This window comes from Phyllostomus discolor, chromosome 11 (assembly GCF_004126475.2).
Source record: "Phyllostomus discolor isolate MPI-MPIP mPhyDis1 chromosome 11, mPhyDis1.pri.v3, whole genome shotgun sequence".
NCBI classification, from domain to species: domain Eukaryota; kingdom Metazoa; phylum Chordata; class Mammalia; order Chiroptera; family Phyllostomidae; genus Phyllostomus; species Phyllostomus discolor.
The window spans coordinates 53,212,883-53,238,537 of NC_040913.2; the positions used below are offsets into that span (position 1 = coordinate 53,212,883).

The 25,655-nt window shown below is 38.2% G+C and overlaps 1 protein-coding gene across 6 annotated transcripts in view; it reads right to left on the reverse strand.

Moving 5' to 3' along the window:
• DOCK9 (dedicator of cytokinesis 9) overlaps positions 1 to 25,655 on the reverse strand; it is a 340,452-nt gene that overhangs the window by 280,813 nt on the left and 33,984 nt on the right. Inside the window, exon 1 of one of the 6 annotated variants that reach the window (XM_036011408.1) lies at positions 14,255 to 14,810. The exons of the other annotated variants lie outside the window; for them this stretch is intronic. The gene's annotated coding sequence lies outside the window, so the exon portion shown is untranslated. Of the gene's footprint in view, positions 1 to 14,254; positions 14,811 to 25,655 lie in introns of those variants that run through there. 6 annotated transcript variants of the gene reach the window in all.

Below are 25,655 nucleotides of genomic sequence, written 5' to 3' on the forward strand. Positions count from 1 at the left end.
AACAAAATGTTCAAAAAAGGACAATCTATAGATACAGAAAGTAAATTAGTGGTTATGTGTGGGAACTGAGAGTAAATCAAATAGGAACAATTATTTTGAAGGCGACTAAAATGTTCTAAAATTAGATCACAGTGATAATTGCACAAGTCTGCAAATTTATGTAAACTCACTGAACTGTACATTTAAATTTTAAAGTCAATTTTATGATAATGTAAATTATACTTTGATGAAGCTGGGAAACAAAAGAATAGGAAAAACAGAGGTTCCGGACAAGATAGAGGTGTAGGTAGATACACTCTGTCTCCTTACACAACCAAAAGAAGATAACAACAAATTTTAAAAAATAACCAGAACTGCCAGAAAATCAAACTGTATGAAAGTCTGACAACCAAGGAGTTAAAGAAGAAACATTCATTCAGACTGGTAGGAGGAGTAGAGACGAGCAGCCAGGGTGAAAGGACTACTAGCAAGGCAGCAGCTGGAGGACTAGAACAGGCAAGAAAGTGGCTGGCAGAGCCAGCAATCCCACATTTGCACGTGGATAACCAGCAAGAAAAGCTGGGGAGTGAGCCAGACCATGCAATCCCAGGTTCCAGCTCCGGGAAGTAAACTCTCAAAACCTCTGGCTGTAAAAACCTCTGGAGGGTGCAGTGGTGGGAGAAACTCCCTGCCTCACAGGAGATTTTGTTGGAGAGACTCACATGGGCCTAGAACGTACACAAGCCAACCCACCTAGGAATCAGCACCAGAAGGTCCAGAAGGTCTTGTGGGTAGCAGAGGAAATGACGGAAAGTGGCCAAGAGCTGAGCAGGGGAAATTGTTCCCCTTCGGACCCCTCCCCCACATGAAGCACAACCACACAGTGATGGTGCATTGCCCCGCCCTGGTAAATACCTAAGGCTCTGCCCCTTACTACATAAGAGGTGCATGGAGACAAAAAAAAAAAAAAAATGACCTTAATAAAGAACAGATCAAAGCTCCAAAAATAGAACTAAGCAATGAAGAGATAGCCTATCTATCAGATGCACAGTTCAAAACACTGGTAATCAGAATGCTCACAGAAATGGTTAAATATGGTCGCAAAATGGAGGAAAAAGTGAAGGATATGCAAAGTGAAATGAAGGAAAACATACAGGGAACCAACAGTGAAGAGAAGGCAACCAGGACTCAAATCAACAATTTACAGCAGAAGGAAGAAATAAACATTCATCAGAATACAATGAAGAAACAAGAATTCAAAAAAATGAGGAGAGGTTTAGAAACTTCCAGCACAACATTAAATGTTCTAATATCTGAATCATAGGGGTGCCAGAAGGAAAAGAGGAAGAGCAAGAAATTGAAAACTGATTTGAAAACTTAATGAAGGAGAACTTCCCCAATCTGGGGAAGGAAATAGACTTCCAAGAAGTCCAGGCAGCCCAGACAATCCCAAAGAAATTGGACCCAATTGGTGTGAAGCACACACCAAGACGCATCATAATTACATTACCCAAGATTAAAGATAAGGAGAGAATCTGCAAAGCAGCAAATGAAAAGGAGATAGTTACCTACAAAGTGTCTATAAGACTATCAGCTGATTTCTCAAAAGAAACCTTACAGGCAAGAAGGGACTGGAAAGAAGTATTCAACCTCTTGAAAGGCAAGCACCTACATCCAAGATTATTCTATCCAGCAAAGCTACCATTTAGAATGGAAGGGCAGATAAAGTGCTTCCCAGATAACATCAAGTTAAAGGAGTTAATCATCACCCAGTCCTTATTATAAGAAATGTTAAAGGCTTATCTAAGAAAAAGAAGATGATAAAATATATGAACAAAATGACAACAAACTCACAACTATGAACAACTGAACCTAAAAAAAAAACAAAAATAAACTAAGCAAACAACAAGAACAGGAACAGAATCACAGAAATGGAGATCGCATGGAGGGTTATCAGCAAGGGGAGAATGGGGGAAAAGGTACAGGGAATAAGAATCATAAATGGTAGGTACAATATAGACAAGGGGAGGTTAAGAATAGTATAGGAAATGGAGAAGCCAAAGAACTTATATGTATGACCTATGGACATAAACTAAGGGACAGGGCAGGGGGGGAATGTGTGTTGGAGGGAAGGTGCAGGACAGAGGAGAATGAAGGGGGAAAATATGGAACTGTAATAGCGTAATCAATAAAATATATTTTAATAAATAAATAAATAAATAAATCCAGGCCAAAAAAAAAAAAAAGAATAGGTAAAACATTTTGAAGAAAATCTAGTGTCACAGGCAAATGAAATAAATCCTGATAAGAAATCACAATGCACTGATAAGTAAAATGAAACATTTGTGCCTAGACATACATATAATTACATATGATAAATACAGCATGCCTAAGAACCAAATAATTTTAGCAAATGAAATATCTTTCAAGTGCTTAAGAATAGGTCTGGAGTGAGGCATTTAAAAAATGCTCAACTTGAGTGAAACTGGTTTCGTTACTTCAAATCTAAACAAACAAGATGGCACCCGCAATCAGATCTAGCCAATGTCATTCAAAAGGAAGATGCTGGTTTAAAGTTCAGACAGTTCTCTTGTGTCAGGGGACAGGCTCCCCACCCCACCCGTAGGAATGCCTTTTACCAATGACAGTGACATTGACAAAACAGACTGATAATGTCTCATTACAAAACAGCAAAGACTGTCCCTAGGCATCAAATACTGTACAACTAAATATATCATATATATCACTGAAATTTTGCTTGACCTTGAAAACAAACCTGAACTGAGATATCATTATAATGTAAAGGCAAGGGACCTCTAAAGATGGACCTCTAAAGATACATTGCCTCCATTAAACAAACCATTAAATGAATGGCTCACATTTTCAACTCACTTGTTGATTCCTGGATAATGAAAAATGTCTATGCTTGCTACAGAGAAAAAAGTATTCTTTAGGTCAAAGTTCCTATTTTGTTCATATTTTACATTCATATTTTAAGACTTCCTCCAAAATCCATGTAAAATACCTCAAAAAGGAATATATTGATAACATGGACTTTATAATAAATATCTTGCTTTTCATAATTAGTGTTTTAAAAAGCAGGTATTATTGTAATTTTTTATAATTTTTAATCACATTTGTTGCTTTTATGTTATAGAATGATTTTCTGCAATAAAACCCAAATTTGTAACATTCTGCCTAAGGTACAGTAAATACAAGCTGAATTTAAAAGAGATCTCTCTAAATGTTATCCAGGAACTAATAATTAGGCCATGAGACACAGGTTACCTACTTAATCCCATTATGCATGATAAAATCAAGGCTCAGAGTTTAACAAACTAACTCACCAAAGTCACAGAGCCGGTGGGTGCAACATGAGCCAGGTCTCCCTCACTCCTAAGTCCCTACTCTTTCTGGCATGTCACAAATACCATTAACAAATAATGATGATTTAGTTCTATTAGTTCATTAAAACACAGGTGGTCCTCTATTCGAGAAACCTAAGGCTGGGGCTATGTCCTTTTCATCAACTGAAAGGGGAGTTACACTCCCCAAAGTCAAATGTCATTAGTATTATCCCAGACCTCCCAATTCATGTAAAGCCAAGGTAAAGCCTCTGTTTGAAGGCTCCCTCAATTTCTACTTAGAACAAAAATTCCTCACTTCCACAGAAGGTGAGGAATCATTTTTACTGTTCTTGATGAGAACCACAGGGAATTCAGGGACTGATGTCACAGGTACCTGCTTAGGACACTCCAACACATCTGTGATAGGAGGAAGAGATTAGAATCTTCCAAGATCTATAAATGAACAAACTCAATGCCACTCTAAGAAGACATGTTTCTTAATTTCATAATAGCCAACAGCTTGATTGCACCTATTAGCTGACCAAAGAAATATCTTGATAATTCAAATTTTTCTGGAAAAAATTTGTGAAGAAAAAAATTCTCCTTTTAATGTGTCAGAGTCCCCAATGTAAGTCACTGGCTGGAAGTCACTAGGAAGATCAAAGTTCATCCTTACACTAAGTGGCCTCAGTCCAAGAAACTTGCTCAGTTTTTATTTTTCACCCAATGCATGGGAAAATGGCCATATATTAATATATTTAATGTTACTTCAGTGCCAATGAAGATTCAGTAGAGGTTATATACTGATGTTAAAACTGATTCCAAAATCCATTCAAATAGATGAATACCTAAGACCCCTCTACTTGAGAAAGAAAAGACTAAGGCCAGGTCCTTTCCATCAACCAAAAGGAAGGTACTAGAAATGTATTAATTAATATGCTATAAATTAAAGTGGGCTTGTTGTTCTGTTGCTTTTTCACTGAAGATACCAAATCTGCATAATTTTAAAGCAATTCTGAAGAATCCCTTCCAAATATCACATTCTTTTGTACTTGGCAATCAGTAAGAACATCAACCTATGTGAAAGTCTGTATTAGCAGATGTCTACTTAATGAAAAATTATGAACAGAAATTATAAATGGTGAAATTACCCATTTCCATAGAAGTTCAAAGCTGCCTAAAAATGAAAGTTTTAATTTCACTTCATTAAACATTAATAGCAGATTCCAGTGGTCTAAGATAGCATTGCCTTTTAGGAACAAATCAACAATTGTTAAAGAATAGTTCCTTGCTATGAAATCTAAAAATCTTAAGACATATGATGTTTTAACATAGCTGAGCACATATAACACATTTAAATATAAAGGGCTCCTTTCCCAGCCATCAGGTGTGAACTAAAAACTGAGAAAGATCTTGATGCTACTTTTTATTTCTTAGAGATCATTTCATTTATCCAAGCCCTGTAGTAGAGAAGGTAAAGACAAGTGCTCCCTCTGAGCTCTAAAACAGAAAATCTGAATGTGGAAGACAGATTAGATGTACAAGATCTGGGCTATTCTAGAAAGATCAATATGTAAAAATTCTCTAATCACTCGTGTTGCCCTAAAATAGAATGGACTGTTTGGGAGGAAAGGAAAGTGCTGCCCCAGTGTGTGTTCTCCAGGTGAGTGACATTGCAATAAGAAAGATCTAAATTACCTCAAAGATCATTTCAGGTCCTGCAATTTGATGGGTTCTCCACCCTATAGACATTGACTGTGAGTGCAATTTCAGTAAGACAAAAAGGCAGCTATGGGCATCTTTGGTTACATGGGTGAACTGAAGGGGGCTATTGGTCTCAGGAAGGCCCAATATACCTAACATGTCTGAGGTACATCTTATATATGCCTAGTTCCAAGTAAGGATACTGAGCTCAAAGATGTTTAAAGATGACATGATCAAATAGTGTGTTGAGTGTCTGACTAGAACAGCACATTGTCCACCCCCAGACTTGCAGATTCAAACTCTTTCTACTTCTACCATGATGCTTCTCTGTCAGGCTCCCAAAGACACCTCACATATTCCTTACATACAGAAGTAGTAGTAAAAGAAAAATTTATAGAGGGGGAAAAAAAAAACATACTCAAAATGCTCTGATCAATTTCCGGGGGGGGGGGGGGGGCGCCGCAATATGACTGTGATGTGAAGAAACAGATCTTTTCTTCCAACTTCTAATCATGAAATATATTCAAAGCATGTGCTCCATCTAGTGGATTAAAGTAAGATCCTCAGTTGAGGAGGGAAATGCACATTTTCAATACTGCTCAGTTCACATAATTCCAAAGCATTCATTATCCACTACTTCGACCCCAAAGAGCAACACTAAAAAGAGATTATAAAAATCAGAAGCTTTCAAGAGTCAAGGATGAATTCACTCAACTAATTAAAATTGTACTCTAATTTGGCTTCCTCTCCCCTGTTCTCATTTTCCCCCACCATATGTAAGGATTCAGCAAGTTGGCCCCCCTCATAAGTAATCAAAGAAGGACTTCTCATAGTGACACACACCCAGCAGGTCTAACTCAGACCTGACTTAGAAGCTCAGATATTCTATTAGCTCCTTGATATTACTGCAGTTACTAATCTTCATCTTAAATCCAAGAGTAAACCTTCCTCTTAAAGAAAAAAAACAAACAAGAGGTGGTAAGAAAAACTGAGGCTCAGAAGTCAGTTGACTCAGAAGTCAACATACCTGGTCTTGCCAAGTTTCTTAATGTAGTAACCTTCAGTAAGTCATTTATTTAACTTCTGCCCTCAGTTCCTCCTTTGTCTAACATGGATGGTGGTATACACCAACAGGGTTTCTGTGAGAATGAAGAGGGATGACTGATGAGAAGCACCACACATGTTTTCTGGAGGACCAGCACTCAATTAATTGGCTAAAACCTAAGTAAGCTCACTCCTCCTGTTTATGAGCCCTTTCTCTCCTTTTCTTCACCTCAAATTTCTATTTTAAAAAGGTAATACAAATGGTAAGCTGAGTTGCTGGAAGATAGGGAGATACATAATAATAAGGAATCGTCCCTTATTCAGTGACCAAACATAGGTAATAAAAGTAGATGTCTTGAGTTGAAGTGAAACAGGAAAGTGGGTCCTTGTAGACTGTATTAATGTGTTTCGGATTTCATCCAACAATCAGTGGGGAGCCCCCAGATTAACTTTCCATGTCCCCAATCTGTCACAGTCCCACACTGCTCCAAAACTTTATCAAACCATTTCCTAATGAATGAGGTACAATACTCTTAACGAGATGGGGTTTCTGTCTTCTGCCTGAGCTTTACAAGTTGTAGGTCAACTTTCACATACCTGTTCACCCAAGACTTACATTTTATTAAGTGCTAAAAAAAGATCAAATTCAATAATACCAATTATGAACCATTTGTTGGGTCATAACTCTCAACTTTTCAGTTTTCATGGGCATATTTAATATATCAGTAAACACCCTCAACTACAATTAAACTGTTAACTGTAATGTAACACAAAATATGAATGAACGCAGTCAGAAATTATTGGTTTGCCTTCAAAATCTATCCTCCACTTTTAATATAATACAAGTATCCATGGGCTTATGACCACCCAGCCAAAGGTAATGTTTCAAGCCTCACCTACTGTAAGATGTAGCTACACAACTAGTTTCTGGCTAATGGGATGTGTAGGCAGAAGGTGATGTGTTCAACTTTAAGTCATGCACTTAATGAGAAAGAGAATACCATCCTCTTATCATCTCCTCTTCCTGCTAACCAGAACACAGACAAGTCAGCAGAAGCTGGAGTACCAATACCTAAAACTAGAAAGAAGAAAGGTATTATGTAAGATGAAAGAACAACAAGACAGAAGGAGCCTGGGCTCCCAAAATGGCAGAATCATTAATTAAGCCCAGGCTGTATAGATTTGAACTATTATGTAAGAGAAAACTTAACTTCCATCCTTATAAGCCACTTTGGTCTTTGTAAAAGTTAAATCCTAACTAATACTGAAACAACTACAAACCTGAAAAGAAACATTTTGCCCACTTAACAAATATTTATTGAGAACCTACTATGTGCCAAGCATAGTACAAACTCTAGAAATACAATTGAGAATAAGATTCAGTTCCTAAACTCTAAAAGCTCACACTCTGATGGGCTTTTTAAAACTTTGGACTACAGTATTAAAAAGAGAAGATAATGTGAATGTACCTAATGTCACTGAACTATACACTGAAACAGTGTTTAAAAAGTTAACTTTATGTTATATATAGTTTATAATAAAAAAAGCAAAAGGAAAATTTCAGAAAAAAAACATTTTAACTCAGTGATTTAAGGTTTTTAAAACATATGCCTAATAAAGGCTTGTGTCTAGATATATAAAGAACTTTTGAAACTCAATGATAATAAAAAACAATAAATAATAGATAAACAATTTAAAACACACTTCACAAAAAAAATATACACAGAAGGTATGTACAGGGCTGAAAAAATGTTCAGCCCTGACTGGTGTGGCCTCCGTAGTTGTGCCTGCTGTCCCTGAAAGTGACAGGCTGTCAACTCAATTCTCTCTCCAGTCAGGGCACAATGCTGGGTTGCAGGCCCAGTCCCCAGTCAGGGCCAGGGGCGTGCAAAAGGCAATCAATGGTTCTCTCACATCAAGGTTTCTCTAACCCTCTCTCTCCCCCCCTCTCTCCCCTCTCTCTAAGAATAAAAAATAAACTTAAAAAAATATATGTTCAATTTTGTCACCCTAGTAATCAGCAAATTTTATTTTAAAATCAACAAGCTACCACTACACACTTACTACAATAGCTAAAATTAAAGACCAACCATAGCAAGTGCTGACAGGATGTGGAGCAAAGGAACTCTAATATTCTCTGATATGCTGTTGGTAAAAATATCAAAATGGTACACCACCTTGGAAAATAGTATAAGAAGTTCTTAAAAAGCAAAACTTTCACCAGCCATATGACACAACCATTCTACTGTAGCATACTTCCCAAAAGAAATTAAAATATGCCACCACACAAAAACTTACACAAAGATATCCATGACAAATTATCCATAGTACCACAAGCTGGAAACAACCCAAATGCCCAAGTGAATTGACAGACTGATTGACTGACAGATAAATATAGTATATCTATCTAAGCTAAATGTTACTCATCAATAAAAAGGAATATTGAAATATGAAACAACATAATCTCAAAATAATTATGCCACATGAAGCAAGTGACATCAAAAAAGCATGCAACTGTGTGGTTTTATGAACACTAATTTATAGAAACACAAAGCAGATCTGTGATTACCTAGGAATGAGGAAGGAACAAAAGGGTATGAGGAGACTTTGGGGATGATGGGTATGTTTACTATCTTGAACATGGTGATGGTTTTATAGATGTCAAAACTTATCATACTTGCCCTGGCTAGTGTGGCTCAGTGAATTGAGTGTCGACCTGCATACCAAAAGGTTGCCAGTCCAATTCCCAGTCAGGGCACATGCCTGGGTTGTAGGCCAGGGCCCCAGGCTGGGGGTATGCAAGAGGCTACCCACACTATGATGTTTTTCTCTCCCTCTATTTCTCCCTCCCTTCCCCTCTCTCTAAAGATAAATGAATAAAATCTTTAAAACAAATAATAAATAAAAACATGTAGTCCATTATGTAATTAACATAAATAACTTTAAAAATTTATATTTTTATTTTACATGTATGTTGTCTATGTATGTCAGTTATCTCAAAGCTATTTAAGGAAAAGGTCTTTATGATAGCAGTTTCACACAAAGACTCAAAAGTATATTCATCTATCTTAGTTTGAACCACTCTAATTCAGATTATACTCTAAAGCTACCAAATACCCTAATTAGTAAGCTGAAAAGCTGACATTGTGCCATTTTAACTCAAAACAAAAACTGACTTCAAAAGAGGGAAGTAAGAACATGCATTTTTCACACTGTCCTTTGACCTAAACAGAATTTCAGTGTCTCCCATGCCATTTTGGTTTCTCCCATGGAAAGTACATTTATATTCAGTGTGTGCACACATGTATTCTTCAAAGGGGGTTAAGAAAGAAAAAACTAAGTGGTACCTAGAAGTTATCAAGCATTAGTGGATGAACAAAGTTCTAATTGCACCATGAGAATTTCTCAAACACAATGAAAAACTCATAAGTACTATAATATCTATTGGTATCTTGGAAGCTATACACAAATTTGGTGCTTGACAATTATTGTTCCACATCGTCCTCTGAATACTTGTAAAACATAAAAAGGGGCAATTTAACTTTATAACTACTTGATTCATATTTACTTACTTCATTAGAGACATTTCCTAAATATAAATCTGTGCTATTGCATTTGCTATGCTACACCCAGCATGAAGTATCAAAACCTTTCTGAAAACATCTTGTATAGGTTAATTTTTAATGCATTATTTTAAAAACAACATCTGTTTGGACAATAGATCCACTAACTAAAATATTTCTTTCTGAAGTTAGAAAAAATATTGTTTTGTACACATAATAATGTTAATAAGTGCCCATAAATAAGACAGGATCTTAAAAGTCTTAACATTCCAGCTCACAAAATAAACCCTATAATTTATGGGTGTTAAAATGGCTCTACAACCCAACTTTTAAATGACACTATTGTCAACCATGACTCATGGGAAGAAAGAATGCTTTTTATTTTTTAACACTTGGGAATTGTTTTACTTTTAACTACCAAATAGACTAAAACCCCATCCTCAAATGAAACTGTGGGAAAATGTTCCCAAGAAGAAAGCTTGGTAGAAAAACATGCATGTAATACTTTAATTGAGTATTACTAATAATAAAGAATAATGGCTATTGTCTACAAAATTATGCCACTCTTTCAACAAGCATTATACTTGGTAGAGGAATATAGCGAAGAATTCAATCCCATAAAGGTCTCTGTCTAGCAGAGAACTTTTCTACACAAGAAGGGAAGACTAGCCCATTCTTGGTAACAGACTCTTGCTCCTTTTCCATATTTGCTCAGTTATCAGTACAGCAACACCATCAAGGAGGCCAAGTACCATTCTATTACTTTAATTATAAATATCTGTATGGACTGCCTTATGGGAGTTTTATTTGGGGGGAAAATAATACTGAATGGGTGCTCAAAATCCAAAGGGAAACTGGAGTCAGACAGTCCTGGTTTAAGGAGTTCTAGCTCCACTGCTTACTAAACAAGTTACTTAACCTCTCTACTCAGTTTTCCCATCTGTTAAAGGGGGACAGTAATAGTACCTACCTCTAACATAGTAAGTATTCCATAAATGCCAACTATCACAATACAGTTCTTTTTATATCGCACTCAACAGGAGGGACATCTACAAGTATTGCTGAGACCTGAGTGGAAACAGAAAAAAACTGACACTGACTCTCTGAGAAACCAAAGATATCATCATCAGAAATATATACATTTCAGGCAAATATGTACAGTGATTGTGTAAACAGAGCATTCTACTTCAAAATTCAATCCAAATATTGGACCAGAGAGTTGGTGGCAGCATAAATTATTCATGTATCCCCAGAATTCAAGTACCCATTCACCAAACATTTATGGACAGCTCTTATTCTGCTCCAGACTAGAGACAACAGAGGGAAGATCTGTGCCTCTCCTAAAGGAGCCCAATGACAATAGGAGGTGAGGAGGTTAGGGATGGGGAGGAAAGGAGGAAGGACACAACTCATAATATTTAGAATGTACTGACCAACCCTTTCTTGCCTAGCTACTCCAAATCATCCCTGCATGAGATGATCTTCCCTAAGTCAGTGATGTAACAAAAGATGGGTTTATTACTTTAAAGCAAACTAGAATGAAAACAAGCAAGCAAAATACAACCAGAGACATTCAAATAAAGAACAATCTGACACTAACCAGAGGGGAGAGGGATAATAGGGGATAATGGGGGGGCCATCAAGTAACATGTATGAAGGACACATGGACAAAGCCAAAGAGGGTGGGCTCGAGGGTGGGAGGTGGGGATGGGTGGGATGAAAATGGAGACAACTGTACTTGAACGACAATTAAAAAAAAAACTCGTTTCACAGTCCACACAAAAGTTTGAAGAGTTGGTTTTCCTGTTCCTAGGAATTCTACTCACAACCAAGGTGGGCCCTGCAGAACCCTTTGTCCCAAGGAGTCTAAGAGCTATCAAGTAGCTTTGGGGTTACTGGGTGTGGGGGATATATTAGTCTGCTCAGGCTGCCAATAACAAAGTACCACAGACTGAGTGGCTTACACAACAGAAATATATTGTCTCACAATTCTAGAGATCAAGGTGTTGGCAGGGATGGTTTCTTCTGAGGCCTCTCTCCTCAGCATACAGATAGCCATCTTCTCCCTGTGTTTCCACATGGTCTTTCCTCTGTGTGTGTCTGAGATCTGATCTCTTCTTATAAAGATATCAGTCATATTAGATTAGGGCCCACTCCAATGATCTCATTTTAACTCAGTTACTTTTTTTAAGACCCAGTCTCTGACTACCATCACAACCTGATGTACTGGTTAAGATTTCAAAATATGAATGGAAGGGACACAGTTCAGCCTATAACAGGAAGGACTGAGCATCTAGCAGGTGTCCAACCTGCAGCCCAATACAAAATTATACATTTTCTTAAAACATTATGTGATTTTTTTTTGTGATTACATGTTGCAATGTATTTTATGTTTGGCCCAAGACAACTCCTCTTCCAGTGTGGCCCAGAGGTGCCAAAAGGTTGGACACCCCTGGCTAGAGCATCCTTGAAAGGAGTACAAGGAGGCATGAAGATGTTTAAGCAGGACAGAAGGAGAAAATAAGCTACTCTCTCCTATTCTGCTAGAGAGGATATGTACTGGTAGGCAGATACATTTTTTTCCTGGTTTCTTGATACTCTTCTCAACATTTTAAATGATCTACAATAAGATAAGAATGTATTTTGATATAGTTCAAATAAAGCATCATTTGAGTTGGACACCTAATGCACACCACGGGGTGACTCTGCTATACTTTCTTGTCATCAGGATACAGATGGAGTATAGTGAGTTCAATGGTACCCCCTCAAATGATATTGAATATGTTCATGTCCCAACCTCCAAAACCTGTGAAAAAGGGTCTTTGCATATATAATGAAGTATCTAGCAATCAAATCATCCTGGATTACTGAGATAGACCCTAAGTCCAATGACAAGTGATCTTAGAAGAGATAGAAGAAGAGAAGACACAGACCCAGAGAAGAAAATCATGTGAAGACAGAGGCAGAGATTGGAGTGATACATGCCAAGGACATCTAGAGCTACCAGAAGTTGGAGGTGCCTACAGAAGAAGTAGAGCCCTGCCACATTTCAGACTCTGGCTTCCATAACTATGAAAGAACAAGGTATTTTAAGCCACTCAGTTTGGAATAATTTGTTATAGCAGCCCTAGGAAACAAATACAGAGAACAATATTAATACGAGAGAGTTTAAAAGATTTCCTGGTCAGGAAAATGAGCCTACAGTCAGGCACATTTATTTCAGTTGTAGCCAATAATCCTAACAAACTACAAGGTAGGTATTAGCTCTGTTCTACAAACAGGCCCTGATGCAACAAAAGTTAACTTGCTTGAGATCATGCACCAAGATATGGTGGAGCAGCATGTCACACCCCTGAATCCACTAAATGAGGTCTTTTTCCTATTCCTCCATGTCTTCCATCCAAAAAATGTGTTTAAGTTTTTACTGGGCTGTCCAGTCTCTTCCTTCTGTCCCACAGCCACCTCTCTTCACCACCCAGCCCTTGTCCTACTGGGCAGAGTGATGCTTGCAGACTTCTAGATTCCCTGTCAAACAAGGAAGCAACCTGGAAACATGTTTAAATTCGGACTGGAAATATGTTAACACCAATGACTTACTACTCCCCAAGTGTGTTACATTGTTAGACATTTCATTTCTGTGGAATTAAAGATTTGTATTGTTATATTAAAGATGGCCTCTATGTTACTGGCCCCTAGATAGTTTATCTCTTCACTGCAGGCTGAGCTGTTAACTCAAAGTTCACCAGCACCAAACACACATGTTTATACATCCAATTATTTTAAAATAGCACAAGCAAGCAGATTTTTAGCCATTAAGCGTGCTTTCATACCCCATGAACCTCACCTTACATTGATAAGATAGGGTCTTATAGGGTTAGGAAGGGAAGCTGCGAGACACCCCAGAGGAACTAGGGGCTTCAGGTAGGCAGTAGTAATAATGGAGAACTGACTTTTTATAAGAAACATCTTGTCCATAGCCCCACACTCAACTCAAGCTCTTCTCTTAAGCCCTCCAAGGTCACACCACATATCAAACTCTGGTGTTTGCTCACTCCCTGTCCCCCACCAGCCTCTGTTATCTGGCAGTTATCGCTGGGACAACACTGGTGTGACTACCCCTCCAACACCACCTGCAACCAGAGGCCTCTAGTAAATGTTTGTTGAATGAACATGAGCACTTATCATTTTACATGTAATTACTGTAGTATTACATGTAAACATGTAATTACTGACCCAAATGTAGTTCTTTTATATGACACATTAACTTTGCTATAAGTAATCTGCTAACAATAGCTCAGGGAGGTTCAGTCATGGCTTGTTGGTCACAAAGCATGTTCAACTGCTCCAGCAACATTGCTGAACATTCATTCACAAGTAAGACAATCAGGGCCAACTCTTGACTGTTCACTGCCTGGGTTTTAAAGATCAAGTTGATCTTAAACACAGATACTAAGAGAAACAACGGCCGTCCTCTTGCAATTATTTCTGGTGGAATGACTGACCTCAACAAACAGACACCCCGTGAGTGACTCAGCCACAGGCAGTGGATAGTTATGTTTGTTTCCTTAGCAGTATGCAGGCTGCCTGGTATACAGTAGGGCATCAATAAATGCTTACTTATCCTGAGGTTTTCTGCAGAAGCAGATGCTTCCTATAGCTGAGGTTGTTTCACCTCTGGAGCCAACAAATGTCCCCGCACCTGGCTGAGCGCCCCAGCCAAACCCACAGCACTCCAGGATGGCAATCTGGTGGCAACTGCAAAGAAATGATAGGCCATTATTTCTGAAAACCAGAATTGATTCCTACTTCTTTATTTAAATTAATACAGAATACACTACTCACTGGTGCTTTATAAAAGTGCACGTTTTGCCACAAAAAAAAAAAAAAAAAAAAACCAGAATTTGGAAATCCAAAAGCTTAAAACAAGGAACAACTGAGTTATCTTAAAAGACACATATTTTGACTCCCTTGGTAATCATTTCCATACTGACAAGGGGTTGAAGACAAGAGCAATCATTTTCCCCACTACAATACAGTTTTTAAAACCACAGAGTAGCAGTAAAGAACAGAACTATTACCTGATTATACATGCAGCTGCTTACATCACACAGGTATGTGTTACTTCATTTCTCTATATGTTTTTCAGGGACAGGATGGGATTTTTATCACACTGAGAAAAAAAGAGGGTAAACTTCCACCCTAATTCTAGGCCCGCCGCCCCTCCACCACCAACCAAGGTGGATAGACCTTCTGCAAGAGACGTCTTACTTTACTAATCAGCATTTTTTTTTAAGGTGTCTGTCAATACAAGACAATCAGGAAGTATCTAAAGCAAAAACAGAAAGCAGAAGCTCCTGGTCCAACACCAGCTACCCCAGACTCGGCAGAACCAAGCTGAATGACAGCTCCCACCTTGTGTTCTCTATGGAAAATGGGAGGTGGAATATTCACCAACAGGTTTGCTGGAATGACGCCCACTGGATCTGAGTAGGAGGATCCTGACCTTGGGGCCACACACATTACACAACTAAAGGCTCCACAATGGAGGTTAAGAGAGGAAGTAGTATGTTGGTTTGAGGTTTCAAAAGAAGGAAGGATTTTACATTCAAAGTGCTAACTCCCTTAGCTCTATTCTGGAAAAAAGCAATTAAAGGGCTGCCCAACTTTCGGGACCTGTCTTAGCAGCAAACACCCTACAGAACTTGCCTGGTTACTGAGAGAGAAATACCTGACAAGAAAGTCAAAAGCCCAAGAAGGGGGTGGTCCTAAAGAGCCACTGTGAATCACTACTGTGTTAAATACATTGAGTGTAGGCCCTGGCTGGTGTGGCTGAGTGGATTGAGTGTAGGCCTGAGAACCAAAGGGTCTTAGGTTGGATTTCCAACCAGGGCACATGCCTGGGTTGCAGGCCAGATTCCCAGCTGGGGGCACATGAGAGGCAGCCACACATTGATGTTTCTTTCACTCTCTTTCTGCCACCCTTTCTCTAAAAATAAATAAATAAAACCTCAGATATTCCATGCAGCAATATTTTCACCAATATATCCCCTAGAGCAAGGGACATAAAGGAAAGAATAAACAAATGGGATCTCATCAAAATAAAAAGTTTCTGCACAGCTAAAGAAAACAGTATCAAAATGAAAAGAAAACCAACTATATGGGAAAACATATTTGCCAAGGATACCTCGCACAAGAGATTTTCATCTCCAAAATACACAAAGAACTCACATAATTCCACCCCCGGACACAAACCACCCAATTAAAAAATGGGCAAAAGACCTGAACAGACACTTCTCCAAGGACATACAGATGGCCCAGAGACATATGAAAGGATGCTCAGCATCACTAGCCATCAGAGAAATGCAAATTAAAACCACAATGAGATACCACTTCACACCAGTCAGAATGGCCATCAGAAACAAAGCAACAAACAACAAGTGGTGGAGAGGATGTGGAGAAAAGACAACCCTAGTGCCCTGCTGGTGGGAATGTAGACTGGTCCAACCACTGTGGAAAACAGTATGGAATTTCCTCAAAAAACTAGAAATGGAACTGCTTTTTGATTTGACAAATTGCACTGCTGGGATTATGCCCTAAGAACCCTGAAGCACCAATCCATAAGAACCTATGCACCCTAATATTCATAGCAGCAAATTTACAATAGCCAAGTGCTGGAAGCAACCTATCTAAATGCCCATCAATAAATGAATGGATCAAAAAACTAAGGTACAGTTACACATTGGAACTCTATATAACAGAAAGAAAGAAAGAGCCCCAACCCTTTGTGACAGCATGGATGGAAATGGAGAGCACTATGCTAAGTGAATAAACCAGGCGGTGAAAGGCAAATACCATATGATCTCACCTTTAAGTAGAACCTAATCAACAAAACAAACAAGCAAGCAAAATATAACCAGAGACATTGAAATTAAGAACAAGTTGACAGTAACCACAGGGAAGTTGGGAGGGGATAATGGAGGGAAGGGGAGAAGGGTTTTCAGGAACAACTATAAAGGACCACATGGACAAAACCAACAGGGGTGGGATCAGGAGAGGGAAGTGATGATGGCTAGGGTAGGGGAGGAGTGGAGGGGGAAATGCAGACAACTGTACTTGAACAACAATAAAATAAAAATAAATTTTTATCTTAAAAAGTAAATAAATACATGAGGTATATTTCATAAACACCCTGAAAATCAGTTTTATTCAGAGTATAAACTTCGATACCAATATCTGTCTCTGCCTAAATCCACAATTTACTTCATTTTCATTCTTATATCCAAGTCCTGACCTCCTGCTCTCCTAAAAATATGCCCAGAAATATCACACTTAGCTTCACACCTGTGTTGATGCTACGAAATGTTGCTCCGAATGCTTCTTAAAGGCTCCTATTTAGGTTTCACCTCAAGTGAAAATCCACCTGAAATTTTCTCTCCCGTAGGCTGAATGTGAAGAAAGAGCAAATGTTGGATGAATCAAAGTTTAATCTCTTGTGTCCCTAATAATTAATAGGTAAAATATTTATTTAAAACAATGCCAAAGAGCAACTGAAATCTGTGCAATTTTTGGACTCATATGAACCAAGCCTATCACTTAACTTTTCTCAATGCTAAAATTTCACAAGATAATAAGTTATAACAAAATAAATTCCAGTTGACTCTGGAAGTAAAGCATGGCCTATTTACACAAAATTATTGTAAATTTTTTATTTCCTCAGAAAACAGTCTTCCCAATGGGACCACCTTAAGATGAATGACTGCACAGATCCCAGATCTCCCTAGTCGGGAGAGACACCGCACTTCAGTGCGGGCTGGACAGTGGCCTGGCCACACAACCACTCAGGTTTCCAACGAGCATTTCTATCACTATCAAGGCTCTAAAATTACACAAGAATTAGAGGCTCTTTTTCAGTTTTTAAACTTATTTGGCCTAAGAATATCTTTCTTTGTGCCACTGTCTTTCACTCCTGGGGTGTTTACAAGTAAACACAAAATTAAACATGAACTCCACAGTCAAACTTGTCATCGTAAGAAGCACCAACCTTAAGCAACAGCCTTTCAACGAAGTGTCCCTGGACACAAACTCAGCATTTTGCTGTCCCCTCCTTTTCCTTGCCCAGCTCATTTCTTGCTTTCCCTATTATGTTCCTCAATAGCAGATCTCCTACTAGTCAAATAATTGGCTCTGATATAAATATCAGCCTGGCAAGGTCCTAGTCAGCAGGCACACCAGGAACCACAATGGCGGCAAAAGCCTCAATCCCACACTGGTGTTCAGTGTCAGTACCCACTGATAAAAAATTCCATTGTGCTCCAAGGTTCTGGAAAATGTTCAAATGGGATTAAAAATGATTCACCATTGTGCCATTTCTTGGTTTATTGTTTTGTTTCTGTGTGTGTTTGCTTGTTTCGTTTCAAAGCTCTGGCAAGATTTCACCAAAGTGGGTTTAGAGAAAGCAAACCTGAAGACAGCCTACGGATGACCAGGACTCTAGGCTTCCCCTAATTCAGTCCTCACTCCCATTGCTTAAAAGTTCACCACTCTGCTACTATCTGGTACCTACTCTGGAAGAGAAGATAAGGAGGAATTTTTAATATTGAGTATTTTGTGTTTATCAAAGTAACATATGTACATATCTAAAAATATAAATATAATCAGAGCACTTATAATGAAAAGCAAGTATAATCTGGCTCACCCCACTCTGAAAGACAGTATCTGATAACCTCCCACTTTGTAAAGATATCAATACTAAAAAGTGAAATCTGGAATCACTGGAATTTAGTTTTGCTACAGATATCAGCTGATAAATTATGTGGTTCAGAATGGAATGAAACGGAATAGTTAATGTTTTGACATTATATGAACTTCAGTGAAACACTGTTCCCTGGTTTCAGCTGACAATGTAATCAATGGTTATTCTTATTCAATTTACTTATTACTTAAGAATCTTAAGTGTAGCCAAAGTGTAAAGCAAAACTTCATAAACAGTAACACTGAGTTCATCTGAACATGTTTACAATATCTCCAAACTCACACACCATACCTGCCTCATCACCTTCCAACCTCAGAATATCTGGCTAAGTGAAAGTAACAAGTGATGTTGAAAGCTTCTCATCAGAGCCCCTGCTCATCAGAGCGGCTTGGCCAACTCAGATCTCCAGAAGCTTGCTGTAGCCGTGGAGTAAGCACATACTAGAAAAAGAGAGATCTGATTCAAGGGGGTCAGTTAAAGGCTACTGATGTAACAGATAAATGTTTGACGGCATGACACATACTATATGGCCAGATAATGATTTCTAACACATAAAACTTCATTTCATTAGGAAATTATTAATCTTTCAAGGTCATCAATGTTGTAGGCACTCTCTTAGGCCAACAACTTCATCATACCTAAAAATACAAGCAGCAATTATGGTATAGACCAAAAAAAATTTTAGTCCAATATATAAATATATTTAAAATAACTTATGAAACTTTCAAAGTTTATAGAAGATATGTAGGTTTCAGAATGTAAGATGACACCTGATTACATGTTGGATCATGTCTAAAATTTCAAACAGGAGACAGCAAGTAAAAACATCAAAAGTTGGAACACACATGGAATGGGTAGTTTATGTGTATCAAAAAGCAGAAGATAAACTTAGTAATGCTTTAATTATAATCCAGTACCTACAGCTCATCCTGTATTTCAAGACCACAGGAGAAGAGTAAACAAAACAGTTCCCTTCGGGATAATACGCCAGTAGAAACATATGAAAGCAAGAACATGAATCAACAACAAACAGTCCAACCTTTAATGACTCACTTATTCTCTTGTCCATTCAATAAACATTTCATAAGCACTATGTTCCAGACACTCTGACAAACAAGTCCCATAAACTGTTCACCTATAACCTGGAGCAGCCACAACTCACTTAGGTGCCTTTGGTTCTAAATTAGAGTCACTTCCTAGACATGACCGCCCCAAATGTCCAGTTTCCCCCTTGATACAAGTGTCTGACTCTCAAAAGCAAAGGTCAAAATTTTTCAGACACAGTTATCAGCAGGTAAAGCCAAGCACAATAAGCTCATTCTCCAAAGTGGATGTAAAAAGAATGGAAAAGCAGACTTCTTTCTCCACCACCGATTCTCACAGTAGGCCCCCTTGCCCATGTATGCCAGGATCCCTCCATCCAGCAAGAGTGGGTATGAGGGCTACTGCCTTCTGTGTGACTTATAGCCTCCTCTACTGTCACCTGAAACACCAGGGGAAAGAATGAACTTGAAAGACTGAAGGGAAACCTGACCCAGATTCTCTTTGCTTATTAGCCAGATCAACACTTCACTAACAGGGAGGTGGTGATTAAAATTGTAGACTCTTCCAGGATAACCTTTCCCCCTAACTCCCTGGGGTCCAAAGTTCAATTATTGCTTTTTAATTCACTGATTTCCATACTATTCATGCACACCACATCTGCAACCTTCTCAAAATCCCTGAAGACAGAGCCTAAGGACATACATCTTACCCAGGGTTTGGGGCCCAGGGCCTACAGACTTTTCATCCTCCCCCTTCACTTCTACCTCCTAACAGGAACCTGAAGCCTGTAGCTTTCGTGCCCAAGAAAATACCACCCAAACAAGAAAAATGTGGGGGGGGTTTAATACCCAGGCCTTAGAGTTATCAGAATGGCATACAAGTCATTCACTAATAGATATGGAACAAATCAAAAAAGCACAATGTGAATGATGAAGACAATCTATAGTGGACCTGATCTAACTATAGAACTGTGTCTTTCACCATCATCACATTCATCATTTTTAGCTGCAATTTTCTCAGTCCACAGACAAAAAAAGAGTCCTACTTATTAAACACAATCCACAAAGTACATAAACCCTCTCAAAAATCATCAAATAAAAATTATGTTTCAGTCTAGAAATATAAGAACATGTTTCACCCTCTAGTGGCTAAAAAGAAGTTGTAACTCACAATCTGCTAAACTTCCCTCATAATAAATTTGCCCACAAAAACACAAGAACCACAGGAAATAGCTCATAGGAAAAGATACAAGTTGGCTTTCTGAAAATAGAGAAGAAACTCAAGGAGCAACAGAAGCCAAACTGATATTCAGCCAAGGTATCATTCCTGTTTAAAGATTCAAAGCATCCTTAATAATCGTAAATCATTAGTTCTTGGCATCCTTGCATGTGCATTTTCTCCATGGAAATGCTTGGACACCAGCAGAACGAAGGTGACAGGCATAAATCCAACACTTCACAGCTCATGAGTGAACACTGAGGGACCTGCCTGGTGTAGTGTACCCAACAAAGCAGTGTGCCAGAATCCCCTCCTCCTCAGGGACCTCCTTCCCTTACCTACCACTTACTACCTGGGCATGAAGTAGAATGGAAAATTCTCATGTTAATCAGGGGCCAGTACACAGCTTACTCTCCATCTCCCCAGATTCCTTGAAAGAGTAATAATCAAAAAAATATTCTACTCTCCTAAAATATTTCCAAGTATCAATTTCTCTAGTCACCCCCTTGCACAATCGCCAAGGAAGAAAGACAGCAGGTTCTGTTGCAATATTTTTACCCAAGAGAACTTTGCCTTTCATTCTAAAGCCTTTAAGAGAGCAAAGTATATTATTAGTTATTGATAACCACTAATATTATGTTATTTTAAAGAGGCTTCATAATTCAATGCCTACCATGTGCAAAGCTTAAGCCAGTTATATTATCCGCATCATCTTTCATCATGTCGTGTTAGAGTACAAAATCAGTGATAAAGAAGAGGTGTTCTGGATCATTGCTGGTCTATTCTGGCCAGAAGCAGCTGCCCTGATAGTGAAGTTCCCAATCATACTGCCAACCTGGCCATCAACCAAGGCCGAACTAGAAAGCTTATGAAGTTGCTCTCCAACTTTGTGTTCTTTGTACCCCTCTATTTTTCATCTTATCTCAGAGGTCAGTTATCTAATAGAAATTTAATTATAAAATCTCACACAAAAACTAATTTGTACTAAGATATCAGTGAGTTAAGACATTATTGCTCCCAGTAATATATACTTAATAAAAGGAGACCACAGGAAGACGGCTTTGCTTAATACATATGAATGAATTACTAATGGTAAATTTTTCAGGTGTCACTAAGGATTATATGGTGGGATGAAGTCTTTCCCATTACCCTTCAATAAGACTACTTCCAAGCACCCTGTTTCTCAGTTGTCACAGGGAGCCCTGTTGCTAAATAGCCCTAAAAATACCACCTCTGAGCAATGACCTCTCCCCACAGTGAATTACTACTGACATCACCACTAATGCCTCTCCCAGCTTCCACTGTTGCCTTTTCTACTATCTTTGTCTATTGAAATGAGGCAAGAAATATGTTGATTATAACTTAAACTACATAGATAAGTAGGACTTTGTTAAACGAGGAAAAGTGAAAATTAACAATCTTACTAAATTTGCAGGAGAACTAAGAAGATAATTTTGTCACTCATACGTTCAAAACTGCAGCAATGAGTAATATAATCCCACACAAATCACGTATGTCAAAAAGAGGGAAAAACCTTAGCAACTCTGATACATGTTTCCAAAATACCACACATGCTTTTAAGAAAAAAACCAAAAATACAAATGTAATTATTCAAATTTAATGTAATTACATTAAATTAAATTGTTTTCAAAGATATTCTTTCTATAAGAAACTTACATCAAGAAGGACACCTAGTTTTATTTAAGGTCAATGGTAAGAATTTACTGAGACAAACAAAAGCCTCTCTAAGTCAGATAGCTGTACAAAGGAATAAAGAAATAAAAACATGGTTTCAGTTTCAGTAAACACTGGAGGATTCTGCTTCCTTCCACTGCCTGGAGTCAGGCTCAGTTACTATAACTGAGGCTGTTACCTGCTCCCCAGTGACAAATGTACAACATGCAGCCTGGGCCCGTCACATAGCACAGACTCAGAGGGTTATTAGCAAAGGGAACAAAGCACCCCATAGCCTCCATTTCCACTCACTCTCCTTCCTACACCCAAGAAAACAGCAGGCAGTTTTGGGAACAAGGTTAATTCCACATTGGAAACACACATAACCGATAGGGCTGAGTATAGTTTAAACACCTCTCAAAGATTATCTGCCCAAACACATTAAACAAGAAAACGGAAATCATGGAGAAACCTAAGTGAAAATCTGGGGCGAATTTCTCCCCCACCCCACCCTAACTATGAGGATACATTTATTAAGCGGGGGACACTGAAACAAGGAAAGGTCTAGCAGAGAAGCAGCAGCAGAAGAGCCTAGGCTGGGCTGCCTTAGCTCACTAGGAAGTCAGAGAAAGGGGGCTTTGGTGACAGGTTCAAGGGATTTCTATATTACTCATTTTCACCTCCTTTCTCCTTTCTACCATAAAAGATGTTGTGATGCTTTGCCATATGTCTAAGGATGCAACTCTTCTTGTGGCTTGCTCTGAAATGTAGTTCACAGGGGTTATCCAGGTCTATTTACATACCCCAATAGATACAAAAAATTATAAATATAACTGCCCTCACCTAGAAAAAAAGCAGCCTCCGTTCTGTAGTAATTGTAGAAACATATTACACAACATAGAAATGTGACTGTAGTAATTGTAGAAACATATTACACAACATAGAAATGTGACTCTCCATTCTGTGAGATTCTAATGTGATGTACTTCTGTCCTAGCTGAAAATTGAAAGAAGGCAGGCCGACATAGCCCACTATTACCTAGAGATCTAGGCCAAGACAGCTTAGCCATTAAGTGTAACTCAGTTGACTGCACATTGTCCCACAAAGAAAAGGTCACCAATTTGATTCTTGATCAGGTCACATGCTTGAGTTGTGTGTGCGCTCCCCCAGTTGAAGCACATATGAAAGGCAATCAATTAATGTTTCTCCCTCACATCGTATTTCTCTCCCTCTCTCTCTCCTTCCCTTTCCCTCTCTCTAAAAATAAATACATAAAATCTCTTTTAAAAAACAAGACACAGACACTTAGCTCACAATAGCATAAATAATACAAATCATGAGAAAACTGGTTTTATAGAATAACTAGAGGAACTACACAAGTCTACACAATACAGTGAAGTTCCTAACTGTGACAAACCTAAAAACTGGGCTTTTCTTGTTTACTGGTTTGTTGAACTGGGTTTGAAGACAAGTGCAAAAGAAACACAGGCGCAAAATAACATCACTTTTCTCTTATTACTATTGTTTTGCCCCAGGCATAAAGCACCGGAGGTTTGATGAAACCTGCTCCTCTTTTCACCCTTGCTACTTAGGTTCTCTCTTCTCTGCTAGGAGATTCCTAACTACACCAGTATTTACCCCATAGAGTAAGTGCAATTCAAGACACCACCATCCTGAAGTTAAGGGATGAGGCTAAATGATAAAGAGAAACACTCAAACTACCTTTCATCTGAGATTGCCTCTAATATGAGCCATTTTTAAAACCAATATCCCACAAAGAAAATATAAAGATGGTATCTCAGAATTATGTGGTGCCCTCTCCCCTTTTACCTTTCCAACTCAGAAAATAAGTTTCCATATACCCTTTTAGAGACCAAGAAACTAAAACAGTTACAACTTCATGTAGACATGAAGTAGGGGAGAGAATGTTTCCCATCTTTTTTTATACAGAAAGCCTCTATTATGAAAAGTTTCTTGCATAAACATAAGAATGAATGGCCTATGACTCCACTACTGAGAGTGCAGTGGCTTAACTGATTCTGTTACTTACACAGAGAATGTATCAAGAGAGAGGAGGAACAATTCTCCTCCTAGGTATATACCCAAAGAAACTGAAAGCCAGAACGCAAATAGATATTTGTATATCAGTATTCATTAAAGCATTATTCACAAAAGCCGAAAGGTAAAACAACCCAAGTTTTCCATTGACAGATGAGTGGATTTTTTTAAAGCCACATATAAATACAATGAATTCTAACTCAGCCATAAAAAAATTCTCCGACCATGTGCCACCATATGAATGAAACTTGCAAACCTCAAGCTAAGTAATAAAAGCCAGAAATGAAGAAGGATGAACATGTATGTCTGATTCCACTTTCAAGGAGCTACCTAGAATAGACAAATTCATAAAAGAAGAAAGTAGAAGGACAGGTTATCAGGGGCAAGAGAGGAGGAATGAGGAGTTATTTAATGGGTACATGGTTTGTGTTTGGAGTGTAAAAAAGATCTGGATAAAAATAAGTGATGGTTGCACAAACACTGTGAATGTAATCAATGCTACTGAATTGTATAATCAACATCATTTAAATATCCTCAAAAAATTAAAAACATTATTACCCATGATGCAGCAATTCTACTTGTGGGTATATACCCAAAAGAACCGAAAGCAGAGGACTTGATATTTGTACACCAATGTCCACAGCAGCATTTTTCATAGTAGCTAAAAGGTGGAAACAATCCAAGTGTCCAACAGATAAATGGATAAATGAGAGGTGAAATGAAATACTATTCAGCCTTAAAGAAGGAGGAAGAAAATTGTGACACAGGCTACAACATGGATCAACCTTAAGACATTATGCTGAATGAAATAAGCCAGTCACAAAAGGACAAACACTGTACTATTTCAGCTATATGAGGTACTAAAAAAAGTGAAATTCATAGAGACAGAAAGTAGAACAGGAGTTACCAGGGGCTGGGGTGAGTGGTAAGTTATTGTTTAATAGGTAGAGAGTTTCAGTTTTGCAGGACGAAAAGAGTTTCATAAATAAATGGTGGTGACGGTAGCACAACAATGTGGAGTGTACTTCATGCCACTGAACTGTACACTTAAAAATGGTCTAAAATAGTAAATTTATATTTTATGTATTTTACAATTTTAAAAAATAAAAAATGTTGAGGAGATCTAAGATGGTGGTGGAGTAGGTACAAGTTACATTCACCCCTACCCAGGTCCAATTGGAATTACAACCAAATCGTAAGATGATCAACCTGCATAACCACTGAACACTAGCTGAACGAAAGTCTTAGAACTAAGGATTTACAGAAGGAGCC